General features: G+C 63.4%; 1 long non-coding RNA gene across 2 annotated transcripts; it reads right to left on the bottom strand.

The window, feature by feature from the left end:
- Nucleotides 1-1444: 1444 nt before the first annotated feature.
- LOC149128901 (uncharacterized) lies at nt 1445-4795 on the bottom strand. Of its 2 annotated transcripts, XR_016213938.1 has the most exons (4): nt 4703-4795; nt 3122-3279; nt 2302-2391; nt 1445-1640 (listed from the first exon to the last, which is right to left on the bottom strand). It is a non-coding gene; the product is annotated as an uncharacterized LOC149128901 (long non-coding RNA). The 2 variants fall into 2 exon arrangements; XR_016213937.1 differs by lacking the exon at nt 2302-2391.
- Nucleotides 4796-5009: the final 214 nt, after the last annotated feature.

Genomic DNA, 5009 nt, shown 5'->3' with positions numbered 1-5009 from the left:
GAACAGCACTGATAATCAGTAAGGCCACTCTCCCCAGCAGTAATGGAGCGCTTAGTAGGGCTAATGTAGTGCTTAGTGGGGGCTAATGTAGCACTTAGTAGGGCTAACATAGCACTTAGTGGGGACTAACAAAGTGCTTGTAGGGCTAATGTAGTGCTTAGTGGGGCTAACACTGCTTAGTGGGGTTAATGAAGTGCTTAGTAGGGCTAAAGTAGTGCTTGCGCTGATGGAGCGCTTAGTGGGGCTAATGTGGCACTTGGGCTAATGTGGCACTTAGTGAGGCTGATGTAGCGCTTAGTGGGGTTAACAAAACAGTAGGGCTGATGTAGCACTTAGTGGGGCTAAGCACTTAGTAGGGCTGACATAGCACTTAGTAGGGCTAACAGCGCTTAGTAGGGCTGGTGTAGTGCTAAGTGGGGCTAACGAAGTGCTTAGTAGGGCTGATGTAGCGCTTGGTGGGGCAGACTCTGAGCACTTGTCTGTGTTGTCTGCAGCTGGCGCAGCCGCCTGAGAAAGGCCACGGTGCGGGCGAGGACAACACAGGGCCTCTGACCTGCCGGGACCCCGGCACTGCCCCCCAGAGCAGCAGGACCCGGAGCGGGAATGGATGGGAGAGGGGCTCGCTTGGGAGAGGGCTCGCTCCCCCACGCCTCCTTTTGCACCGGGGCACCAGGTAGCAGAGAAGTCGGAGCCGATCAAACCAGCAGCGGGGCCAGCGGTGCGGGCGCTCCTGAGGCCCCCTGCCCACCTCCCACTCCTCTCAATATTTGTCGGGAATTATTGGCAGGGGGTGGGCGCTGTGGCGCCGCGCACTGAGCTGCCTGCCCTTTATCTGGTCCCAGCCACTTCCTGCTGGTACTGGGGGGGAGGGCGGTGGAGGGTGGTCGGGGGTCTGAGGTCCCTGCACCCTCTGGGAGGCCAGGATGCAGCTCCGGGCTCCTGCCGTTGGGCTGGCCTGGCCCTGGCTGCTGCAGGGGACCAGTGGATGGAAGATCCCTCCCTCTCTCCCTCTCTCTCCCCCTCCCTCTCTCTCTCCCCCTCCCTCCCTCCCTCCCTCTCTCTCTCTCTCTCTCCCTCTCTCTCTCTCCCCCTCCCTCCCTCCCTCTCTCTCTGCCTCTCCCTCCCTCCCTCCCTCCCTCCCTAACCCTGTCCCTCTTCCTCCTCCCTCTCCCTGCCTTCCAAATAAAATAAATCTTTAAAAAAGGAGAAAGACACATTCCTTCTCGGCCCTTTGGCTAAGACTGAGTGTAACCGAAAGACGCCCCCACCCCCCACCCCCCGCTGACCTCCGGGAAGGAATCAAGCCTGAAGTGACCGTGGGCCTGAGACTCCAGGGCGTCAATCAAGCCTGAAGTGACCGTGGGCCTGAGACTCCAGGGCGTCGCCACACTGGATACTTTTTTTTTTTTTAAGATTTATTTATTTTTATTTGAAAGTCAGAGTTACACAGAGAGAGGAGAGGCAGAGAGAGAGAGAGAGAGGTCTTCCATCCGATGGTTCACTCCCCAGTTGGCTGCAACGGCTGGAGCTGCGCTGATCTGAAGCCAGGAGCCAGGAGCTTCCTCCGGGTCTCCAACATGGTTGCAGGGACCCAAGGACTTGGGCCATCTTCCATTGCCTTCCCGGGCCATAGCAGAGAGCTGGATTGGAAGTGGAGCAGCTGGGCCTCGAACCGGCGCCCATATGGGATGCCAGCGCTTTAGGCCAGGGCGTTAACCCACTGCGCCACAGCGCCAGCCCCTGGATACTTTCAATAGTGGGTGTGAAATGAGTCATTTCAGCTTTGCCAGGGGCACCCTAGGCAGGTAGGGCCCAGAGACCCCCGTTCTCCCAGGGTGGGCACCGCGGGCCACCCGCTCACGCACTGAGCCCAGAACGTCAGGAGCTCTGAGCACTGGCTCTGGGCCAGCCCCGCCTCGGCAGCTGACCGGGCCCTTGGCTCTCGGGCCTCAGTGTCTGGGTGAGGGTGTGGGACTCCCGCAGGAGCCCGGCGCCCCCGGCTGCAGGCGACAGGGGCTGAGGGCTTCCCTGTTTCCCAGGGCTGGGCTGGGAGGCTGCGCTGAGCCCGTCCAGGGTCCCTGCCCCCTCTCTTTCCATCCCTGTGGGTCACAACCTCCTCCTCCCTGCCTTCTTCCCTGTGAGTGCTGGGGGCCGCCGGGGCGGGGGACAAAGGGGGTGGAGGCCACCTCTTCCATTGAAAGCCAGGTTGGGGGCGGTCATTGTGGCCAGTTAAGCCCCAGCATGGGACGCCCACCTCCCGTACCACAGTGGCTTCCCATCCAGCTTCCCGCGAATGCACACCTAGGAGACAGTGATGATGGCTCGGTCCTGGCCACCAAGGCAGGGAGACCCAGATGGAGTTCCTGGCTCCTGGGTTGGGCTCGGCACAGCCTTGGGGAATGAACCAGCAAATGGAGGATTCTCTCTCTGCTACTGCTATGCCTTTAAAATAACTAATAAATAAACTGTTTACAAATGTAACAAAGGAAGACAGGCTGGAAGGTGGCCAGGTCATTGCTAAAGTCCCATTGGCCAGACCTGATCACGTGACCCCACCTAGCTGCAAGGGAGGCTGGGAAGTGTAGTCCTTGGCCTTGCAGCTGTGCTACCCAAAGGGAGAGGGCAGGATGGGTGCCGGGCACGAGCCAGCCGCAGGTGCCGCCAGGCTCAGGAGCTCCTTCCGGGAAACCCTGAGCCCAGGGCCGGTGTGCTGGTGGTGCTTAGGGGCTGGCATTATTGGGGGCTGCGCTTTCCCCAGGGAGACAGGGGCCTGCTGTGACCAGAGCCCTGGGACTGCTCTGGGGGGCCTTCAGGGCCCAGCCCAGGGAAGACCACCCGCCTCCTCGCTCCCATCACAGAGGAAACAGGAAAGCAGCCTTGTCCCAGGGCTCGGTCCCCTGGGAGACACCGGCGACATCAGGCGCTTCGGGGCTTCAGGGAGAGGCAGGGCCACCCGGCCACTCAGGCCAGAGGCCAAGCCAGCGGCTTCGTCAGCTCTGTCCTGTGGCTGCGCCCACCTACCGTTGATTTGGGCTCAGAGACGTTCCTTCCTACGTATGGCCCCCAGACCCCCCATGTGGGGGGCGGGACCCCCCCTCACGTCCCAGCAGATCCAGCTCACCTCCAGCCCCGGGGTCCGAGGGTGTCTGCCCTGCAGGTGCAGGCTGGCCGGGGCCGCGAGCTGGGACTCCCAGATCAGACTGCGGGAGCCTGGCCTCTCCAGCTGCCATGGAGACGGCCTCCATCTTACTGCAGAGACTGGAAAACAGGCCGCTGCTCCTGGAGAGAACCGGCTCAGTGATGGGTGCCGCCTCGGGTCAGGACCAGAGTTCGTGACCTTGGCTTTCTGCATCCTGTCAGCACCTCCCTGCTGGCGACGCCCCCCCCCCCCCCAGTCTGAGTGCTGAGACCTTCCCGGCGCTCCCCCATCTGTGCAGTGGGACTAGCGCCGGCTCTGCGTGGCCCAGAGTCCCTGAGCTGAAGGGGGCCGGCTCTTTGAAGCTGCAGTGTGGGGTGGGGGGGTGGGGGAGGTGCTGGGGGATTTTATGGTAAAATCTCCCGGACTGAGCCGCCCTGCTTGGCTAGTGGGAGGGTCAGGAATGGCCGACAAAGTGTCCATTCATTCAGTGCTTCACCCAACACCGTCTGGGTGCCCAGAGGCCGCCGCGGGGGCAGGAAGGTGGTCCCGCGGCGAGGAGAAGCCCGTCCTGTCCACCTCGCGCAGGGGAAGTGGCCGACCCTCAGCCTGCATCCTGTTCCCCGGGCCACTCCATCTGTGTCCTTTTCCTGTGCGTCTTGCGTCACTGGGCAGGGGGCCCACCCCGGAGCCGCTTCCCGTCCCGCGGCCCCCGGCTCCCTTTGATCCTCTGGCCGGAGGGTCTGGGAGCCCCTGAGCCCTTGGCAGCCCCATGTTGGGGGGTGGGGTGGACGGAGGCTGCGGACCCCCGGGGGCCGGGCTGCTCTGGGAGGCAGATGGGTTCCGGCTTCACTCACTCACTCACTCACTCACAGACTGGGGGGGGCGGGCACAGAGCGACCAGTGCATCCCAGTCCCTGCTTGGGGCCACAGCCCAGCCCACCACTCCCGCGGCAGCAGCGGTCCAGGACCCACGCCCCAGCCTGGCCTCTGCTGACTGCTTTTTCTTCCACTTTTTGCCTTTTCTTCCTGTTTTCAGAGATGTATCTATTTCAAAGGCAGAGCGACACAGAGAGGGAGAGACACAGAGGGAGCTCTCCCATTCGCTGGTTCACACCCCTTCCTGCAAACGGCCGCAACAGCCAGGACTGGGCCAGGCTGAAGCCAGGAGCCTGAGACTGGACCCGGGTCTCCCTCATGGGTGCAGGGCCCACGCTGCTGCTGCTGCCTTCCCGGAAGTGGAGCAGCCGGGACTCCGAAGTCCACTCGGGATCCAGGATGCTGATGTCACAGGCAGTGGCCCTGGGGACACCACTCTGAGCCCGAGTGCCACAGCTGGCCGCTGGGGCTGCACTCCGTGCCTCCAGGGTCCTCCCAGGCTTGACGTGGGATCCCTGGGCCCAGCAGAGGGGCCGGGGTGGGGGGAGCCTGCTCGTGAGGGGCAGTGGGACACGAGTGGGCGGTCAGAAAGTGAACGAGCCCCGGCCTCCCGGCGCGCGGGGCCCTCTGCAGCTCTCCCAGGGCACCGATGGGGAAGTGGCGGCCCGGGGAGATGGAGGGGCTTACCCTAGGACCTGCAGCTGCAGAGGGCGCAGCCAGATTGTGGACTCCAACTTCAGTCCCCACACAGTTCTGTGCCCTGGTGAGCGAACCCGGGAGAGGCCTCCAGGCACAGGGCCCAGGCTGCAGGGGGTGGAGGCCCGCCCCGCCCCTCTCCGGCCCCAGTAGCTCGAGGGGAGGCTGGGGAGGCTCAGCCTGCCCTTGAGCAGGGGCCCACCTGTCCCAGGAAGACTTCCGGAGACAGCTGCAGGGTCCCCGAGACTGCCTCCCCCACCGTCCTCCTGGGGCTTCTGGGGTGCAGCCAGGCTGACCT

The sequence above is a fragment of the Oryctolagus cuniculus genome, chromosome 1 (genome assembly GCF_051225735.1).
Source record: "Oryctolagus cuniculus isolate XC-2025 breed Fujian yellow rabbit chromosome 1, ASM5122573v1, whole genome shotgun sequence".
NCBI lineage: Eukaryota > Metazoa > Chordata > Mammalia > Lagomorpha > Leporidae > Oryctolagus > Oryctolagus cuniculus.
This window is presented reverse-complemented; position numbering and strand designations above follow the sequence as displayed.